Source organism: Micromys minutus, assembly GCF_963924665.1.
Source record: "Micromys minutus genome assembly, chromosome: 11".
Classification (NCBI taxonomy): domain Eukaryota; kingdom Metazoa; phylum Chordata; class Mammalia; order Rodentia; family Muridae; genus Micromys; species Micromys minutus.
The window spans coordinates 41,861,387-41,884,122 of NC_137980.1; the positions used below are offsets into that span (position 1 = coordinate 41,861,387).

The 22,736-nt window shown below is 46.8% G+C and overlaps 1 long non-coding RNA gene across 2 annotated transcripts in view; it reads left to right on the forward strand.

Annotated features, from left to right (window-relative positions):
* The window catches only part of LOC308427566, a 30,014-nt gene that overhangs the window by 1,657 nt on the left and 5,621 nt on the right, over nucleotides 1-22,736 (forward strand). Inside the window, exons 2-4 of one of the 2 annotated variants that reach the window (XR_013975257.1) lie at nucleotides 1,527-1,647; nucleotides 11,565-11,735; nucleotides 20,741-20,876. This is a non-coding gene — a long non-coding RNA (uncharacterized lncRNA). The remainder of the gene's footprint in view (nucleotides 1-1,526; nucleotides 1,648-11,564; nucleotides 11,736-20,740; nucleotides 20,877-22,736) is intronic. The other variant, XR_013975258.1, reaches the window with a different exon arrangement.

A 22,736-nucleotide genomic window follows, 5' to 3' on the forward strand; every position in this document is an offset into this window, starting at 1 on the left:
CCAACAGACACCACAGGACATTGTGAGGTGCTGTGGAAAGAATAGGCTGTTTGGAAAACCACCTAGAAGCTCCCAAAAGGTTCAACAAAAGTCACAGAAGGAAGATTCACATAAGCCAGGAACCTGGAGCTCCAGGTATACACACAGGTCTACCTCAGTACTCAGACATGACCCGCCCATACAATGTATTTTTTCAGTTATTAAAAGAACAAATGGGGCTGGAGAGATGGCTCAGCAGTTAAGAGCACCGATTGCTCTTCCAGAGGTCCTGAGTTCAAATCCCAGCAACCACGTGGTGGCTCACAACCATCTGTAATGGGATCTGATGCCCTCTTCTGGTGTGTCTGAAGACAGCTACAGTGTACTGATATATAATAAACAGATAAATCTTAAAAAGAGAGAGAGAGAGAATGAAGGGGGTCCGGAGAGGTGGCTTCATTGCCCTGACTGTTCTTGCAATGGAACAGGGTTCAGTTCCCAGCACCTTCAGGCAGCCCACACCAACCTATAACTCCAGCTCCAGGGGTCCTGGCCTGTGAGAAGACAGGCACATGCATTCACATGTGCACACCACAAGTGTACATAATGAACAATAAAAGAAAGCTTTTAAAGGTAACGAGAAGGCAGAAGACAGCGAGGCACTTGCAATGCCTGAGGGGCGCCTGAGTCCCATCCCAGAGCCCACGTGGTAGAGGGAGAGAGTACCCAGTCTGGAAAGGTGTGCTCTGACCTCTACATGAATAACACAGCTCACACAGGAAATGGTGACTTGTCTATCTTAAGAAAGGATGGTTTTCCTTAGGCTTTTTCTTTTGGGGGGGGGTGTGATGGGGTACTGGCTCATGTTACCCAGGCTGCCTTCAAATATATTCACACAAAAGGAAAGATCATATATAGTGCCTTATTCCTTTAGTCTGAGCTTGACATGCTGAGACAGGAGGATTGCTGTGAGCTGAGGCTAATCTGGGCTATAGGAAACCCTATCTTTGAAAAAAAGTGTGTGTGGGGGGGAGTGGATTAGTAATGAATTCATAGTGATTCCAAACCATCAAGCACGCCTAGGGTTCAGTGGGGGTGGGGGGAGAGAACGAGAAATAGAGAGAGAGAGAGAGAGAGAGAGAGATCCTGAATCTTCCCTGAGGGCAGAGTTTATCATTCCCTTGCACCTTGTCGCTATTCATTCAACAAATATTTTTCTGGCTTTTAACACTTGGAACCCGGGCTAGACCCTAGGCTCTCTGGATAGGGTCCAGGTAAACCAGCAGGAGGACATTCCTGTTCTCAGGAAACTTGTAATGGAGGCCTCAGGAAAAGGCGGACAAGAAAACGCTGGCCAGCCCAGCAACAAGCACAAGATAATTACCACCTCTAAAGAAAGCACTACTGAGTCAGAGAGGACGACTGCTTTCCCAAAATAGGCCAGATCCTGTCTGTTTTCTTGCTTTGCCTCTGGTGGGTCAAGAGTCAGAAGGAATAAAAGGCTTCAGGTAAGAATTTCTCCTTCCATTTTCTCTGCCCATCCACAGGCGCTCTTCTTGGACCGGAACAGTTCCATCTTGCAAGAATCCTGTCTCTGTATTCTCTTAACTGGAGACGTACCTGCCCCACACCCAGCCTGTTTGTTGTCAACTGTCTTCCATCTCCAAGGTAGCTCTGAGGACACTTTAAATCCCTGGATGGACAGAGATTAGGGTGGGGGTGAGGAGTAGGTCTGGGAGAGTGGAGGTGTGAGGGGCAGAACTTGGGAGGAGGCAGGGGGCAGGCCCTGCAGGATCTTGCAGGTCCCTTGTAAAAGGCGCTTGTAATTGACTCTAAACAAAGGCCACTGGGTGTATTTCTAAGGGACTTTCATGACTTGACTTGCAGTTTTCAAAGATTAGTTTCAAGAAAGTGCAACAGGGGTCAGCAGGAGAGATACAAGGTAGGAAGTGGCTGGTGAATGTGGCCAAGGATGATGTAAATGACAAAAGGGTAGCCAGGGAAAGTGGTAGCTTGTGGCTGTAATCCCAACATTTGGGAAACAGAGGCAGGAAGATTGCCAAGTTTGAAGAGAGTTAAAGTTGGAGGTATGTCTTGGTGGCTCACAGTTGTGAGCACTACAGACACATGGTGCACAGACGTACGAGCAGGCAAAACACTGTTCCACACAAAATAATGGGGAAAAAAGTGGGTGTGGTGGTCCATGCCTTTGATCCCTGTACTCGGGAGGCAGAGCTGGGTGTCTCTGAGTTTGAAGCTACTTAGTGAGTTCCAAGTATACTTAGTGAATTCCAAGACAGCCAAGGCAGTACAGAGAGATGGTCTTGAAAAAAAAAAAAAGTGATCTGGCCATGGTACTCGGAGGTGGATCTCTGTGCATTGGAGGCCACCATATTCTACTAAGTGAGTTCCAGGACAGCCAAGACTGTTACACAGAGAAAAGTTGTCTTGAAATGAATAAATCTTTAAAACGGTACCAGTGGGGTGGCCTACCTCTATACTTCTATCTACTCTGTAGACAGAAACAGGAGGATGCTCCAAGGTCTAAAGCTAGCCTACTCTACATGGTGAGTTTCAGGCCAGTCATGGGTATAAGTGAGAGACTGCTTCAAAAACAGGGGTTGGAGAGGATCAGTCATACTGCTTGTCACAGAAGCATAAGGACCTGAGTTCAGATCCCCAGCAGCTATGAAAATGTCTAGAGTGGCAGCACACATTGTAACCCCAGCACTGGAGATATAGAGACATATAGATGCTGGGGTTCATTGGCCAACCCTTCTAGCCCAGTCAGTGAACTCCAGGCTCAGTGAGAGACAAAAAACAAAGCAGAGAGATTGAGAAAGCTTCCACATGCTCGCACAGATATGCACAGGCATATGAACAGGACATAAATTCTCTGTCACACACACAAACCCTAAAGTTCATCTCTGACAGCCTATAAATGCAAATGATGACTCTTGATTCCGACAGTGTGGTCCACAGACCTGTGGGAACGGGTTATCCCAGAGTTTTGGAGTCGGAAAACTCCAGGATATGTGGGCTGACAATCCCATCACATAGCCATCACCCATGATGATGATGGTGCAGCTTCAGCCTCAGTGTTGGGGATGCTCCACCAATCAGGAGCTACAAAGTTGCACAGTACATGGACAATTAACTAACTACTAACAGAAATGGCAAAGGCTGCCCTGAGACGGGCACCCCAAAGACAGGGAAGAGTTGGAGGTTCTCAAGCAGGGAGCCTTATCAGAGCAGAGGAACAATACAGGGCCTGCCTGGATCAGCTTCTTGTGGGCGTGGCTCCTGGAGCCCAGGGGAAAAAACAAGCCTTATCTTAGAGAGAGGAAGTTTGAGGCAAACAATAGGGTTCAGGCCCTGAAGTAGGGAACTGAGTGTGAGTAAAAGTAATAAGGAAAGGGGTTGTTTTCCTTTTTGCACATATTTATTTACTTATTATTTAATGAGTGTATGTGCACTTCACTTGCAGACGGACTTGTGGGCACCTCCTCCTCCACTTTGACAGCAAGTGTCTTTCTTTACCTTCTCAGCCAGAGAACCCAGAAGAGTTGCTTTTCAAAGCTGAGCTTTAAATAATAAAACTAGCAAAAACCAACAAGAAGAAATAAAAAATAAATGGAGTATAGAATGACTTCCAGGAAGAATATATTTAAATATATATATTGTGGGTCTTGAGTTTGCAAACCAACATATAGGAGATAGAGGCAAACTGCCTGGGGAGGTTGAGTCACAGTAGAACATCCATGACCCTGAAGTCAAGACTACACCAAGTCACTAGGACCCACACAGTCCCTCACAAAACTGACTGTTTCTATCACATACCTGACCTCATGACACATCTGAAATACTCTTGAGGTCCAAAAAGGAACTCAGTGCCTATACTCCAAGCTACCTAGAAGGCTGAAGGTGAGAGGCTTGTTCTCAAGTTCAAGGCCAGTTTGGCTATTCAAGCCCACCCAAAAAGGCTGGTGGCAGGGTGCTTACTTAGCCGTCAGAAGGTCCTGCATGCGCTTCTAGTACAGAAAGGGGGACACAGTTCCTTCCATCACAGTTAACCATAAGATGGGAGTTGGAAGAGGCTGAAAGATGCTCAGCTAGAGCATTTGTTCCCAACAAGTACTCTGGTTTGTTTCCCAGTGCTCACATGAGGGCCCACACCATCTGTGTGCCTCCAGCAGCTCCAGCCATGCACACGGTACACAGACATACGTGCAAGCAGGACACTCACATGCATAAAGTTTTTTAATTGTAGAGTGCTGGTCCAGCATGCAAGAAACAAATGTAGAGTCCACCCCAGCTCCAATCAAGCCCTTTAATCCCAGCAATCAGGAGACGGAATTTTTTTCAGTTCAAGACCAACCTTGTCTATATAAAGTTCCAGGCCAGCCAGGGTTACTTATTGAGACTCTGTCTCAAACAAACAAACACATGAAGAGCAGTGGGGTTATTAGTTCCCTAGAGTCACAGAACTTATGGACTGTCTCTATATACTAAGGGAATTCATTGTGATGAGTTAGTCTGTAGTCCGACTAATCCATCAATGAGCAGCTGTGAGTGGGAAGTCTAAGGATCTAGAAGTTGCTCAGTCCCATGAGGCAAGTTGTTTCGGTTGGCCTTCTGTATAAGCTGAAGAAGTGGGCCCCCAACAGTTGTGCTGGCAAGTAAATACAAACAGGAAAAGAAGAGTGAGTCTTCCTGCCTCCAATGTCCTTATGTAGGTCTCCAGCAGAATGTATGACCCAGATTAAGGGTGTATATGTACCACCATGCCTACATTTGGAACTTGCTCTGTCCCAGGCTGGCCTCGAATTCAGAGAGCTGCTTGCCTGGGATTAAAGCTGTCTCCTAGAATTAAAGGTGTGTGTACTACCTTGCCTGGGCTTAACCTTTTCATATCCACTATGCCTCAAGATCTGGATCAAAAGCCTGCGTCATCCCAAGTCAAGATCCCATCAGAAGCCTGCGTCTTCTAGCCAGCCTCAAGATCTGGATGGAAAGCGTACCCTCCATTTCTGACTGAAGTTCATTCCAGATGTAGTCAAGTTGATACCTGTAGCTTTGGGGTAGTGGAGGCAGGAACATCAAGGTCTCAGGGTACAATGGCACACGCCTTTAATCCCAGCGCTCAGGAGGCAGAGGCAAACAGACCTCTGTAAATCTAAGGCCAGCCCGGTTGACATAGCTGGTCCTAGTTGAGCCTGAGCTACATAGAGACACAGTATCAAACAAACAAACAAAACCTGGGCCTGGCTGTGAGCCAAGAAAATGGTTTTACATGGAAACAGGTGGTGACAACCCAAACAAGGAAATAATTCCTCCAAACGTTCACCTGTACTACGGGACACTATGCAGCAACCAAAAAGATTATAGCTACAGATACAGAAAATCTGGACAAATCCCTTGGGGTTGGGGTGGGGTTGGGGTTGGGGGGTAATATTCAAAGGTTACTCACATGACTTTAGCAAGCAGGAGACCCTGGGAGGCCCAGCATGACCTACACATAAAAGGCCACACTCTGTGTTTCCAATTATATGAACTGCTCTTGTTCTTGGTGAGATTATTGTTGTTTGTTTCCGTTGTTATTTTTTTCCCCTTGTTTTTCTTTTTTGAGACCTGGTTTCTCCATGTAGCCCTGGCTGTCCCGGCTATGTAGACCAGAATGGCCTTGAACTCACAAATATCTACCTGCCGATGTCTCTAAGTGCTGAGACTAAAGGCATGCACCACCACTCCCTGCTTCGTCTTGGTTTTGTGAGTCAGGATCTCAGTGTAGCCAACAATGACCTTGAACTTCTGCTCTTTCTTCTGCCTCCAGGGTGCTACTGGGATCTACCACGTACCTAGACTCTGTTATTTTGTTTGAAGATAGTCTCCTGTTATTTAGCCCAGGCTGGTCTCAAATGCACAGAGGCTCTCCTCTAGCAGCTTTCTAAATGCAAGGGATTGTAGGCATGACACCACGCCCAGCTGTATCATGTGCATGCAGATGTGGGTATGATGAGTACATATATGTGTATGTGTCTGAGTATCTGTTGTTTTTTGGGGGGGGTTGTTTTATTTTAATTTTTATTAGATTTACTTACTCACTTTATCCCCCAATATCAGCACCTCCAAACTCCCTCACAGAGATCCTTCCCCCAGTCCACCCTCCCTTTCTCTTTTGAGAAGGGAGAGCCCTCTCTAGGTATCAACACCCTTTAAGCCCCACCAGCCCAGGGCATATCAATCACTGCAGGACTAAGTGCATCCTCTCCCACTGAGGCCAAGGTGGCCCAGATTGGGGAACAGAATCCACAGGCAGCCAGGCAACAGATTCAGGGGCAATCCCTGCTCCTGTTACCAGGGAACCCACATGAAGACCGAGCTGCTCACCTACTACCTATGTACACAGGGGGCCTAGGTCCAGCCCATGCCTGCTCTTTGGTTGGTAGATTTGTTTTTTCCGTTATTGTTGTTGTTTTAAAGACAGACGTCTCAATAAAATCCCAGGCTAGCCCCATACTTTTATTACGTAGGCCAGTTGCCTGGAGCCTCTCACTCGCCTTGCTTCTCCCCCCTCCAGATGCTAAGATTACAGGTGTATACAGATGCCCAACTGGTCTCAACAGTTTTTCTGTTTGTAGCTGAGGCTGTGTAGTAAGTTGATGGAGCTTGGGGGGCCCTGGGCTCTAGCACCAGCATCAGCACCACGAGCACCAGGTGTTGGTGGAACACTGTTCTGGAGGCAGAGAAATGGGCAGAGTTCAAAGGCTTATCTAGGATATATGAAAACCTATTTTTTTTCCAATTAAAAAAAATAAAAAGCTGGGTTGGTTGCTGGAGTTCTGATTCAGCGGGAGAATGATGTCCAGTAATATACTTACACTGCTTATGAGCTGTATTTGACTTAGTCAAATCCAGAATGCACATAGTACAATTTAGCTCACACACACACTGGAGCTCTCTGTCTGTCTGTCTGTCTGTCTGTCACTCTCTCCCTTTCTCAGTCCCTCCCACCATCTCCCTCCTCCTCCCCTCCCCCTTTTCCTCTCAGCACTAACAACAAAACCCAGGGCCTCTTTCTCCCCTAGGCAGGCAACCTACTACTGAGTGAAGCCTGCCTTTAGGACTTTTTTGTTCCTTTTGAGACAGGATTTCATTACATAGCCTGGGCTGACCTGGAACTTACTATGTAGACCAGGCTAGCCAGAACTCTTACAGAGTCATCTATCTGTCTCTACCTCCAAGCACTGGGATTAAAAGCATGCATCAACTTTCCCTGCCCTGCCCTTAGGATTTTTGATATGGCCTCAAACAATCTTGTTAATATTTTTTTTCTAGTTAGATGTGGTGGCATATGACTTTAATTCCAGCACTTAGAAGGCAGAAGGCAGGTAGATCTCAAAGTTAGAGGCCAACTCTACAGAGTGAGCTCCAAAACAGAGAAACCCTTGATTATACATACAAATGTACATATATTCCAAATCAACTCACCTTTTGGCTTACATTCCTTTTGAAAAGAAACTTTGGCCAAAGCTAGTAATCCATACTTGTGACTTCAGCGCTCAGAGGGCAAAGGCAAGAGGTTGGATCTCACCAAGACTCTATCTCAAAACATCAACTACTAACAAAAGTCAGAAAGCCATGGCTTAGCAGTAACTGCTCAGCATCCACATGGTAATCCACAACTGCCTATAACTTCAGTTCCAGGTAATGTACATATACATACATGCAGGCAAAATACACATGCACCTAAATAATTAAATAAATCCAAAAAAAAAGGAAGAGGCTGGGAGTGTGGGCACAAGCTGATGGATCGACCTCCATCCCGATTGTGATTTATATAGCAGATTCCAGGCCAATGAGGGCTACTTAGTGAGACCTGTCCTAGACAAACAGAAGACCTGAACCTGTCTTCTTACTCAACCGTGTTTCCCTGGAGGCTGAGACAATGTCCAGAAGCATTCTGACCTCTTGCTGCCCAGAGGGAGACCTGGAAATGCACATAGACCTTCCTGAAGCCAGAATCTGCACTTTACAAAGATCCTCCCGGGTGACTCATAAGCCTCTGATAGTCAGGAGTAAAAGACTAAGTGCAAAAGTGTTGCCTGCCTACAGGAATCTATGATGGAACCAAAGGAGGGCCCAGCAACTCTGCTGCCCAGCCGCAAAGCATGCTGGGATCAGCAGGTGTTCATCTGGTTCCTCAAAATCAAAGCTGGTAGTGGCATTGCGGTTTTCACAGCTCTCTCTCTCTCTCTCTCTCTCTCTCTCTCTCTCTCTCTCTCTCTCTCTCTCACACACACACACACACACACACACACACACACACACACACAATTTTACGTATCTTGTTCATGTGTCCAGAGGTGTCCACATGGATGCCCCGGTGTACATGCGTAAGTCAGGAAAAGCTTTAGGCCTCGTCTCTGTCTTTCCACCTTGTGGATCCCCAGGTTAGAACCCGTTGTTGGGTGCTGGGAACTGAACTTGGGTCTTCTGAAAGAGCCAAAAGCCACTAAGCTTTATCTTCTTTCCAGATTCTTATCTACTTTTTTCCAAACCTAGTCTCACACTGCAACTCTGGCTATCCTGGAACTCACCATGTAGACAGAGCAGGCTGGCCTTGATCTCAACAACTTTATTTTTTAAAAAGAGAGATACATGTACAGATTTTAAAGAGCATTTTGGAATAAAACTATACGAATATATTTTTGTCAGTACCTCATCTACATTCTTGATCTGTTTGGTTCAGGAACAAAACAAAACAAAAAACTCACTTTGGGGTTCAAAGGGTCAAGATTAGCTTCGGCCAATCAGAGTTTTATACTCTTTTTTGGCATCATGACCCTTCTGGAGATGTGCTTGTGCTTTGATGATTTGGTTTTGATTGAGATGGGGATTTGTGTGTGCTAGGCTACCCTCATACTGCAGATACACCTGAGGGTGAGTTTACACTTCCGATTCTTCTGCATCCACCTCTCAGTAGCGGGCTTCTCCCTGTGCATCCTGATTTCCCTGGAGCTGGGGCTTGAGTTTAGGACTTCATGCTTGCTTAAGCGCTTTACTAACTTAAGTGAGGATCTGAGGCTCAGCTCCCTTTGCTTTGTTTTGCCTGAGATGAAGTCTCAGCCTGGGAGTTTCTCTGAGCACACTATTACATTTCTCCTTGACGGTGTTTCTGCTGCTTTGTTTTCTGCTATTCACAAGTGAACGGTGACACATAGATATAAGCCAAGGGATGTAAAAGCTAACTATTTACAAGGCCAGCAAGATGCCACAGAGGGTAGACATGCATGCCAATCAGCCTAACCACCTGAGTTTGATCTGAGGGTCCCACTGTGCAAAGATGGCTCTGAGTCTCTGAAGCTGTCTTTGATTTCCACCTGTATACCTTGCTAGGAGCATGCCTTCCCTCACACACATTCACTAATAACAAATACAATTTAATTTTAAAGTTTCCAAAGACATCATTTCAGTTGGTGATACAAGTCCAAGAGTAAATGTTTTGAAACTTAGCCTTTGGAAAGCCTAGACAGGAGGCTTAGTTAACATTCAGGAAAAGAAAAGGGAAAGTTGGCCTGGGGAAGTAGCTCTGTTAGTAGCCTGTCAGCAACCACACCCTAGAACCAGGTGTGACAGTGAAAGCCTGTGTCCTTAGCTCCAGGGAGGTGGGGGTAAGGTCAGGAATTCAGGGCATTCCTTAGATACATGGCTAGTTTAAGGGCAGCCTTGAGGCCCTAGTTCAAGGAAACAAAAAGAAAAAAGAGAGGAAAGGAGATGAAGGAAAGGTGGGAGAAAGGAAAAGAGAAAGTTAAAACCAGAAAATGGGAGCCAGTGAGGAGTCCCAGCAGATAGACAGATGAGGTGCTCACCTTCAAATCTGAGTTCCCTCTCGAGAAACCCATATGGTGTGAGGGAAGACCTGATTCCTAAAAAGTTTTTTTTTGCCAGTGACACACACACATACACACACACACATACACTCACACACACACACACATAGCTAATTGACTAAATAAATAGATGCAAATGCCAAAGATAGTTTCTGGGGGGGGGGGCGGAGGAGGGAGAGAAAGAGAGGAGAGAGAGACAGAGAGTGAGAGAGAGAGAAAGAGAGAGAGAGTGAGAGAGAGGAGAGTATATTCCCCTCCTGGAGCTCTAGCTAAAGCTGACATTCATTGCCTGAGGCCAGGTCACATGCTGCCTGTGACTCTAACCCTGAGGCTAAGGAAATACTGTCCACTGATGACTCAGCTAACCGGAAGCCAAGTTTTGGAGTGTTTGGTCAGCTTAGCTCTGCTCTAAGAACTATGGTTTGTGGGGCCCTACCCCCAGCATCTCACACACATGCACACATACTCACACACAAACCACCACCAACACCACACATACTCCACATATCCCCCACACCCACACATACACACTTCACATACCACAGAGATAGGACACACATACACACAAACCACATACCCCATAGACACACAACACATACGTACCTGACACACAAACTCACACATATATAACTCCACACGCAAACCACACAGGCACCACATACTCCATACACACACACACACATATTCATTCACATACACCAGACACACACCTCTCATACCCCAGATAGCAAACATACACACTCACATACAAACCAGACACACACACACACTTGTGCACAAACCACATACATACTTTCCAAGCCAAGCACACAGAACAATTTAGGAATTGGAGTTTTGTTCCCTTCCTTAAATGATGCTTGGACTGATTACAAATAAAGTGAGCTCTCCCCTGGACAAGCATGCCATGTGACTTTTGGTGAATACCATGGGAATATGGGTGATGGCAGGAAAGGCCTGGGTTTCGTTTTCAACCTCAAAAAAAGATACATGAGCTGGGTGTGATGTTGCTTACCTTTAATCCTAGCACTAGGGAGGCAGAGGCAAGGGCATCTCTGTGAATACAAGGCCAGCATGGTCTATTTAAATTACAGGATGATGGGCTAACTAGAGAGACCCCCTTTTTAAAAAAATAAATAAATAAAAGCTGCTCTCAGCTGCTAGATCAGTGAGATCATAGGTACTTGGTCACCTTGGGAGAAGTGGTGTCCCCTCCCCTTCCCCTGCTCTCCCCCTCTCCCTCTTCTTCCTTTCCCTCCCCTCCCCCCTGGGTTGAGCCTTCTATTAGAACCCTGCAGCAGTAATGCCCACACTTCAGCCTTTGCATAATAGGTATTTATCTCTTGCTCAAGTCGCCAGCCAGCCAGCAACCGGTTGATTGACAGCCCTCCTCTGTCCCTAGGGGCCTCTTCGTGGTTGTTTGCTTTGAGTGGTGGCAGGAGGGGGGGGAGAGTGGCAGAGGCAGTAGGCCCCAGATTTCTGGCACACACCCCAAAGGACCTTTTGTTTAGAAGGGTAAGACACTGGGGCAGTGTCTCCTTCTAGGATGCTGGAGACCTCCAAAGTCTCCAAACTCCCCAATACAAAAGGGGTTTCTTTTGTTTTTAATTAGTTAGTAACAGGGTCTCACGGTTCGGTACAGGCTGGCCTCCCAAATGCTCAGCTTTGAGTTCACTTTTCCTTTTTTGCTTTCAGGAAGGGTCTCTGTTCAGCCCAGGCTGGCCTTGATCTTACACCGCTCCTGCTTTAGCCTCCTCACTGCTGGGATTTCAACCATGCTCGTTTCGATGGCTTCTTGGTTCTCTAAAGACGTGGACAAAGCAGAGAACAACAGCTTTCACAAGTATCCATGAAATCTGAGAAAGGGTTTGTGCTTCAGCTCTCTTCTTCTCCTCCTCCTCCTCCTCCTCTTCCTCCTCCTCCTCCTCCTCCTCCTCTTCCTCCTCCTCCTCCTCCTCCCCCTCCTCTTCCTCCTCCCCCTCCCCCTCACCCTCCCCCCTCCCCCTCCCCTCCCTCCCCCTCCTCCTCCTCCTCCTCCTCCTCCTCCTCCTCCTCCTTCTCTCTATCTCTCTCTCATGCAAAGAGTAGAATCCAGGAGCTAGAGAGTTGACTGCACAGTTCTGAATATGGACTACTGTTACAGAGGACCTGAGTTCGATTCCCAGCACCCACGTGTCAGCTCATAACTTAACTGTCTTTAACTTCAGTTCTGGGGGATCTGATGCCCTCTTCTGGCCTCTTTGGGCACCAGACACACATGTGGTGCCTAAACATACAGGTAGGCAAAACATTGGTTGATAGATTGATTGTGATTAAAGGTAGTGTGTCAGCCACTGCCCAGCCAGAACTCTTAAATCTTAATTTAAAAACAAACAAAACAAAGAAGCCGGGCAGTGGTGGCACAAGCCTTTAATCCGAAAGCCAGGGCTACACAGAGAAACCCAGTCTTGGAAGAGAAAAAGAGTGAGGGGGGCTAGAGAAATGCTCAGTGGTTAAGAGCACTGGCTGCTCTTTCAGAAGACCTGGGTTCAATTCCCAGCAACCAGGGGATCCAATACCCTCAAACAGACCTACATGCAGGCAAAACACCAATGTATATAAAGTAAAAATAAAAAGTGTAGGCCAGGGCCCTAAGCATGCTCTGCCACTGAACTTCACCTATAGCCAAGAGATAAACTTGTTCATAGACAGAACATGTCAGACAATCTTATTACTGAGTTACTTATCTCATGAACCTCATATTTTTTGCTTGTTCAATTGTCTTTGTTTGTTTTCTGGTTTTGACACAGGTCTCACAGTGTGGCCTTGGCTGTCCTGAAACTTATTAGGTAGACCAGGCTGGCCCCAAACTCCCAGAGAGCTACCTACCTCTGCCCCCCCATTATTGGGATTAAAGGTGTGGGTGCAGCCTAGATTAGCTGATAATTTCATCCACTTCCCATTTGTTTGTTTGTTTAATGATTTGTTAAGTCTGAGTCTGGCTACTTAGCCTAGGCCCCCACACCAAAATTCTCCTTCCCCAGTCTTCTAAGTCCTGAGAGTCTGAGGCTGTACTCTCAGAGTAGCTTTGTCCTCTGTTGTTTCTGTAAGCTGTCTTTGTTTTTAGATAGAAGGGACTTGGGGGTAGGAAAGCAAAGACAATGAAGAGTTACACTCATCCTGTGGGAATCAGGCACCCTAAAAAAATGACAGGGAAATTCTGCCCCCCCCCCAAAAAAAAGCCTTTTTATAAAAGACAAAGAAAAAGACAGATGGTATATATTATGACCCGAGAAAGTTTATATAGTTAACTTCTAGGGATAAGTCTTAGTCTTTGTCATGATAGAGCTGTAGCTCAGCTAAGGTTTTTGTCTAGCCTGTGGGCCCTGGGTTCCATCCACAGCACAGCCTCAATGGTAGAACTGCACACCAACAATCCCAGCGCTTGGGAAGTGGAGGCAGGACAATTAGAAGTTCAGGTCTAGCACTGGCTACACACAGTTCAGATCAGGTTGGGCTCCGAGATCCTTGGCTCAGCCAGGTGGTAGTGCTATGTGCCTTATATCCCCTTAATCCTCTCATTCCTGAAACAGGAACAAGGAGATTTGAGTTCCAGGCCAGCCTGGTCTACAGAGTAAGTTCCAGGATAGTGAGTTTCCACCTGACTTGGTTGGGGGAAAAAAGAGCCTTCTCAAAACAACAAGAAATTTAAGAAGTGTGGTGATGTAAATGTCCAGGATGTCTTGTGCTCACATCATAGACTTGACCCAGATCTGAAGTAGGCAAGGGGCCACATGGGAAACAGAACATGGGTTGCCTCATGAGCCAACTGCTATGCAAGACCAACTTCATTCATGTGCTATGTGTCCCAAGGTTAGTCTTGTCTCTCTCTGAGCAAACACTGAGACAGTACATAAACATTAGAATGCAATAGGTATTCAATAAATGATTTTTTTCTTTTGTTTTGGGACAAGGTCTTACTCTGGAATTCCCGATGTAGTACAGGTTGGTCTCCAACTTGTGACAATCCTCCTGCCTCAGTCTTCCAAATGTTGGGATTACAGGCATGAGCCAGCATACTTAGCTAAGCAGTAACTTCTTCCTTCATTAAACAAATCTCATTACAGTATCCTCTGTAAGTAGAGGGTGGTAACCCGGGGAGGGGCTTCTGGTTGATCCTAAATCACAGAGATTTCTGAATTGGTTGTTTTGCTGTTTTTGCTAATTCCTAGCTGGAGCTGAGCAGTTGACAGGAGCGTTGGGAATTGAAAGCCGGCTTTGTTTTTCCTGGCATGTTAAGAAAGAACATAAAAGGAAGGGGGGGGGGGCGTTTCATCACTCCCATGGTTTAAGAAGAAAAGACCAAACGAGTCAATTTAGCCTGTGAGGAGGCTGCAGGAGTGTGGGGAAGGCTCTCCTGCCAGGGCGATCACTTTCAAAGTCAATAGCAGCAGACTTTCACCTGCTATTGCCAGTGTTTAGATTCACATTACAGTGTGCAAACAGTCCTTTCTCCCTCTGCCACTCATCTGAGCCTGAAGTTCAATTCCAGCAGCTTAAGTTTGCAAAGGAGCTTAGACAGTAAGGCTGGGCTGGAAACCTACACCTTCCCTGGGCAGGGCAGGTCCTCAGCCAGTTTGCCCTGGACTTTGTCCCACTCCAACCCCTTCCCGCTAACATGCAGCATCTCAAACAGTTCCCCTGTCAGGAAATTGCAAGACTGGCCTCAGGGCCAGGGATAGAACTTGGTTTTTCTTTTCTGTATGTGTAGCCATGGTTGGCCTTGAAATCACGGAGCTCTGGCTCCCGAGTGTTGGTGTTAAAGGCATTCACAGTGACTGCATCACAAGGACTTGGTTCTGAGAAACCTGTTACTTAATACAATCAAGAGCACCTTCATTTTAAAAACTAAGAGGGTGTAACAGTGTTGGGGAGACAGCTTAACCAGTAAAGAGCTTGCTGCCACAGTTGTGGAGACAGGAGTTTGGATCCTTAACACCACATAAATGCCAGGCAGGCATGGCAGACAAGTCTCCAACCCTATCACTTGGGAGGCAGAGACAGGGGATCCCCAGAGCAAACTGGCTAGCTAGACTAGCCGAATCAGCAAGTTCTGGGTGCAGGTGAGAGATTCTGCCTAAGTATGTGTGAGAGAAAATTAACAAAAAAGACACTTGCTGTTACCCCCAGATCTCTACATACCTGCACAACTTACACACACACACACACACACACACACACACACACACACACACACACACCCCAGGGGAACATAAAGCTGCTGGCTGGACACTTCTGCTCTTGCTGAGGTCTGTGGCCAAGCCCAGGGACCCGAGAACCTGTGCGGATTATGCTGAAGGTTTCTGTACATTTCACAGGAAGGAATCACCACTGTCATGGCTGCTGACATCTGTCCTCCTCTTGTCAACCTGGATGAGATGATTGGCACAAGAGGTGGAGGTGATCAGGGTCGCCAGTGGTAGCCGGATGGAGGTGGTGCATGACTTTGAGCCCTGCACTCAGGAGGCAGAGGCTGGCAGAGCTCTGAGTTCCAAGTCAGCCCGATCTACAGAATGAGTTTCAGAACAGCCAGGGCAAAGAAACTTTGTCTTTAAAAAAAAAAAAAAATCACCACTAGTTCATTTACTGATGTGGTCTTGTGTCCCCAGAGCCTAAACTTGGCCATGTGTGACACCCCCGTGTGGCCCAGAAGGCTTATGAAGCTCCTTGTAACAGTATCTTTTCCTTCCCGTTTCTCAGATGAAGTCTGCAGGCAGCATGTACCAAATAACTCTGCGATCTGTGTCCCCTGCTCCATAAAGGGCAATGGAGATCTAAGCTGACTGCAGAGGCCACAGGGCAGGATGGACGTGGGCCTGTCCCCAGCATGTTCTGAGTAAATAGCCCATCGCTTTCTGTGTCACCGTCATGCCCCCCTATGCTGTGCCAGGGTGGGGTAGACAGGATGACACCTCATAGAACTTTGACTTCCCTTGCTTTCATTGGTCGTTTGAGGAAGGATCTCCTGTTAGCCAAGGCTGGCCTCAAATTCCCTAAGTACCTAAGAATGACCTTGAACTTCTGATTCTCCCCTCCCTGTCTCAAAAGTGTTGGGATGAGAGTCATGAGTCACCCCCACAACTAGTTTATAAGATGCTGGAGGTGGAGCCCAGGGCTAGGCAGGCAAGCTACGGAACCCCGCCCTGAGCCTTCTCTTCCTTCCTCCTTAGGTTTGTGATAGTAGAGGTTGGGTCTCTCACTTTGCTCGTGCTAAGCAAATGCTCAACCAGTGAGGCTTGTCTTCTGCCCTTGTGTTGACATTAGGTCTCACAGATTAGCTCAGGCTAGCCTTTGACTCCAGATCCTCCTGCCTCAGGCTTTAGAGTGCTAGGATTATAGTCTTTTGTCACCACACCCAGTTCCTCATTCTAATTCTAATTCTTTATGTGAAACAAATAAACACATACAAAAAAAAAAAAAAAAACGAAGGGGGTTGCTAAAGAGATGGCTCAGAGGTTAAGAGCCCTGGCTGCTCTCCCAGAGGACATGGATTCAATTCCCAGCACCCGTATTGTAGATCACAAGCTATAACTCCAGCTCCAGGGCCTCCACTACACTCCTTTGGACTCCCCAGGCATCATATATGCTTTTAGGCTACATACATATGTGCAGTCAAAACACTTAAACACATAAAAAAAATTTTTTTTAATTATTTTGAAAATGGGTTTGGGGGACACAGCATTTATGGTGGAGTGCTTGCCTGGCCCACACACATTCCATGCTTAAGCCCCAGCCCCACGTAAGCAGGAAGTGGCAGTGTGTGGCTGCCAACTCATTTTGAAGGATGGCTACACAGTAAGGTTGAGGCCAGCCTGAGCTACATGAGACCCTGTCTCAAGAAACAAAGCCAAGGGAGCCGGAGAGAGATGTCCCAGAGTTTAGGAGCGTGTATTGCTCTTGTCAAGAGAACCCAAATACACACAGGCAAGCAAAACATCCGTACACATAAAATAGTAATAAATTTGAAATGTTTTATTTAAAAGTTAAAAAAAAAAACGGGGGGGAGGGGTTTGGAGAGATAGCTCAGGGGTTAAGAACACTGACTGCTCTTCCAGAGGTCCTGAGTTCAATTCCCAGCAACCACACGATGGCTCACAACCATCTGTAATGGGATCTGATGCCCGCTTCTGGTGTGTCTGACAATAGTTACAGTGTACTCATATATGTAAAGTAAATAAATCTTTTTTTTTTTAAAGTTAAAAAGAAAAGAAACAAAATAGAAGCCCGGGGACATTAAATAACTAGCTTAATATCACACAGTCAGGGTTAGAGATGGGGGAGGGGCGCTCACCTGCCTTATAAGCATTCCAGACATGATCCTGGTAGGACTATGAAAAATAATCATAGCTAGGAACAAATAAGTCCTCAGTTGCCGTCTTACACAGTATTAAACACATACTCAATGCCTAAGAAACAGAGGTTTCGGGCTGGAGAGATGGCTCAGTGGTTAAGAGCACTGACTGCTCTTCCAGAGGTCCTGAGTTCCATTTCCAGCAACCAACATGGTGGTTCATGACTATTCTGATGTGTCTTAAGGCAATGGCAGTGTACTTAACATGAAAGAAAGAAATCTTAACAAACAAACAAAAAAAGGGAACCAGAGGACTCAACGGAGGCAGGTTGGAGCCGCTGCAGTGGCCACGACCCACGGTAACCAGCGAGAGCTCGCCCGCCAGAGGAGCACAGAGCAACTCGGTTAAGGGAAGGCGCCAGATGATGGACTTTCTGCTGCCGACCCGCAAGCAGAGTGCCCCATCATCTCTACCCGAGATCATGCAGCAGAAAAGGCGAATGAGAAGGAGGAACCCAAGCAGCTCTGTAGCTTCGGTCCAACCCTCTTGCCGTGTGCCTGTTTGCCTGGAGCCAGTCCCACCATGCTTAACTTTCTTCCTGTGGTGCTCACTGGTCCCACACCGATGGTGTTCCCTTTGCCCTGAGTCTGTAGAGGGCTCCTTTTGTGCTTCCTTCCCCTCAGGTAGCCTCTCCTTCAGGGCCACTCCTGGGGGTGAGGGGGTTACCTCTTCCCAGTATTGTTTTATTCCTGTGGGCACACCCCAAAGTATTAAAAGTGGCTTTGTAATTCAAGAAAAGAAGGAGGAGGAGGAGGAGAAGAAGAAGAAGAAGAAGAAGAAGAGAGAGAGAGAGAGAGAGGAAGAAAGAAAGGAACAGAGGTTGTGTCTTCATCTAGCAATGACAAATGATAAATACCTCTGATATACAAACTGGAGCCACCGTAGGATAAGACAAACAAGAGAGGGGCTGGCATTTGACTTTTTCAGATGCGGCAGTTTAACCATGCTAGTATTTTATGGAAGAAGAAAAAAACAGTAAATGGGTATGTGGGTATGTGTGCGTGTATTCTGTACTTGGACCCCACAAGGGAGAGTAAGACAGATTTTAAACTCAAGGCCAGCATGAGCAACACGGTAAGATCAAAACGAAACATGCCAGGGAGTGGTTGCTCATGCCTTTAATCCCAGCACTTGGAGGTAGAGGCGGGTGGACTTCTTTGAGTTTGAGGCTAGCCTGGTCTACAGAACTAGTTATAGGACAGCTAGGGCTACGCAGAGAAACCTTGCCTCAGAAAAACAAAACAGTAATGTTGAAGTAGGCAGATATCTGTGAGTTCAAGGCCAGCCTGGTCTATACTTTGAATTCTAGGCCAGCCTGGGCTACATAATGAGACACTGTCTCCGAACAAAACAACAAAACAGAAAACCACTTCAAAAAACATCCAAAGACTAAAAATTGGGACAAAAAGAGGTTTTGTTTTCTTTTTCACATTTAGAAGCTGCAAAGAAGACAAAGGAATAGAAAGTTGGCTGTGTGGGTTTGAAAAGCCTATGGGAAATAATTAACTAGTGGCTGGCGCCTTCCTTTCACAATGGCACCGTCTCCAGATTGACCCACACGGTTTGGGGTCCAGCTATTGATGCAGTCACCAGGGGTGGCTCTCAGTACCTTCCTTCTGTAGATCCTCAAGACTGGAGTCAGCCAGGCACCCCAGTAGCCTTGGGGTTGTGGGGAGTCGCGCTGCCCTTGCTTCTTCTGACTCTCTGAGAAATTGCAAGGGTTTAGCAGGATTATGGATATTCTTTTTAGTTGTGTGTAATTTGATTTTGGAGCAGTGGAACTTTTGAGGTCTTTTAAACCTGCACAGGAAAAAATAAACAAACTTAAGCCTTTGAAAATGAGTGGATGTATCCGTGAATTATTGTGAATTATTATGCACACAAGTCCCTCCAGCTTTGAGCACTGCTCTGGGATATGTCGGATGCCCAATTAATTAATAAAGTTGTTGACTTGAATGGGAGTCATTTAGAGTCCTGAAAGAGGATGGATTGCTCTGTCTTCCCACAAAGCCCAACTCTTTGATCACATCAAGGCCTCTGGCCATGGCTCTGCCTGAACCAGAGAACCAGATTCTCGGGTTTGCCCACACTAGTCAATTCCATTCACTCAGTCTCCCACCATTCTTTGGAAATGTGCACTCCTCTTCCTCCTCCCCCCTCCTCCTCTCCCTCCTTCTCTCTCTCTCCTCCTCCTCCCTCCTCCTCTCCCTCCCCCTCCCTCTTCTCCTCCTCTCCCTCTTCCTCCTCTTCCCCTTCTCTTCTTCCTCCTCCCCTCCTCCTCTTCCTCCTCCCCCCTCCTCCTCCTTAAGGACCAGCTTGTTAAGAGTCTGGGAGAGTTTGAGGGGAGGCAAGCTGTAAATCTTGGCAGCTGCCAGAAGGAGGCAGGAAAAGGAGAGGAGAGGCTCTAGATCTTTAAAATTAGGGCCCAAGAAGGCTGGCAGGCTTCACGAAGGAGGTCAGCATGCAGCTGTGTGGCTGAAGTGGGATCTTCAGAAAAAGATGGAAAATGTCTGGAGGGCCAAAGAAGAAGACATTCACCCACAAAGGGAACATAGCCAGGTGTTCCTTCTGTTCTCGGGAGGCAGGGGCAGGTTCTCTGTAATTTTAAAGATTTATATATTTATTATATATAAGTACACTGTAACTGTCTTCAGACACACAAGAAGAGGGCATCAGATCCCATTACAGATGGTTGTGAGCCACCGTGTGGTTGCTGGGAATTGAACTCAGGACTTCTGGAAGAGTAGCCAGTGCTCTTCACCACTGAGCCATCCCTCCAGCCCTTCTCTATGATTTTAAAGCCAACCTGGTCTACACAATAGAGTTCCGAGCCAGACAGGAGTGCATAGTAAGACCCTGTGATTTAGAATTTCTGCTGTTCTTGGCTCTTGCTCTGCAGTACTAGCATCCTGGTTGTGTGCCACCAAGTTTCCCTTCCCCTCCCCTTTTTCCTCCTCCTCTTCCTCCCCCACCTCCTTCTTTACTCCAAATAGGCTGGGCTATGTAGTTCAGGCTGGCTTGGAACTCACTATGTAGCCCAGGCTAGACTTGAATCTGCTATAAACCTTCTGCCTCAGCTTCTCCTGTCCACTCCCCATCCCCATCTTCGATATGTAAGCCTAGAACGAACTCAAAACTAGTGACCCTCGCTCCCCCTGGTGCTAGGTTACAGGCTTATGCCAGGGAATTCCTTGGATACAAGTGTTTTGTTTGTTTGTTTTGTTTTGTTTAATGTGTTGGGCAAATCCTAGAAGCAGAATTGTTGGGTCAAAAGAAAAAACTCATTTGTCATTTTGGCAGAATTTGTCACATCAACTCTGGGACGATGACATCCATTTACATATCTTCCTGCCGGGGAAGAAAACCAAGTGCTTCTCAGAACCGGCGCTGGCTGACCGCTATCAGACCTTGAGATCTTTGTCAAGCTGGTTAAAATAATATGCCGCAATAATTTCATTTTCCTCTCTCTCTCTTTCTCAGTGTGAGTGGATTGGTTCCCTAGAGCTCAGATGACAGATGACCTCAGACCTGATGACAGTAAGCCACAGAAGTGAGTTCTGGACACAGAAGACAGAAGTGAAAGTGTCTGCAGGACTGGGCTGCTTTGAACGCTCTGGTGAGAGACCCTCCAGCCCACCTCTGTCTCTAGGAGATGCTGGTACTCTGAGTGTATTGACTCCTCAAACCACACACACAACCACACAAACACACACCCATACATATACACCACACCATACATACCACACCACATTTACCACACCACACTCACAACCATACAAACACACACCACACACACTACACACACACCATACACACACCACACACACACCATACACACACCACAAATACACACACCACACACACACACACACCACACACACACCACAAATACACACACCACACACACACCATACACACACACCACCACCACCACCACACCATACACATACACACATACCACACACATACACACACCACACACACACATTCACACACCACACACACCACACACACACCATACACACAGATACCACACACATACACACACCACACACACACATTCACACACCACACACACCACACACACACCACCACCACACCATACACATACATACATACCACACACACACACACACACACATCCACATACCACACACACCCTACACCACAGTGCAAACAAACACACATATACTATACACCACAGACACACACCACATACACACCACACACACACACACACACACATACCACATACACACACATCCACACACCACACACACACCACATACACACCACATATACACCACACACACACCACCACCACCACACCATACACATACATACATACCACACACACACACACACACACATCCACATACCACACACACCCCACACCACAGTGCAAACAAACACACATACACTATACACCACAGACACACACCACATACACACCACACACACACCATACACCATACACGCACACCACCACCATATACACCACACCACACATGTACACACATACCACACACACACACATACACCACCACACACACCACACCACACACCCCCCCACACACAAACACCACCATACACACACGCATACCACACATGGCTTGGCCTCTCTCTTCCCCAGGCCCTCTCCTCTGTGTGTCTATGGCTCTCTCTGTGTTTTATTGAGACAGGATCTCACTTTACAGCCAAAGCTACTCTTGAACTAGCTGTCCTCCTGCCTCAGCTTCCTGAGTGCTGAGATGACAGGGTTGCACCCCCCAGTTTAGATGTGCTAATGTCAGTATTTTTGTTGTTGTTGTTTGTTTTTTTGTTTTTTTTTTTTTGTTTGTTTTTTTTAGTGGCAGGCTGTCATGTAGCTGAGGCTAACCTCAAACGCTATGCTGTGGAAGATGGTCTTGAATTTCTGATCCTCCTGCCCCAGCCCTCTCTGGAGCTGAGATTACAGTGTTCACCACTAGACTTATTTTATACATCAAATTCTCGGCCTCGTGCTTCGGAGACAGGTACTCTACACATGAGCTACAACCCCAACCCCCAAATGTCTTGTAAAATCATCCACCGTGTTGGAAAAAATCTATTTGCAGAGCTTAAGCGCTCTACTTCTTGGTAGAGATGAGTTTTAGAAAGAAACTATTTGCCTGTCTTCAGTGGATGAGGCAGGAATCTCCTCACTTCTTGCAAGTGAGCGTGTTCACCAGAGTTCAACTGCACAGACACACAGGCTGGAGGGATAGGTAGAGGCCTCCCCTCTGGAAGCTCAGCATTTTCTTCCAGCCTAAGATGCAGCTCCAAACAGTGCTTCTACACATCTGACCCAAGCACAGCACAGCAGGCAGCCTGGTGCGATCCAAACAGAGATTCACCTGGGAAAGCGGATCCGGGCATCCTGACAGAACCAAGGAGAATCCACATACTTAATAGTGACAAACTCTCCTAGACAGAAATGGCTGACCTCTTCACTAGT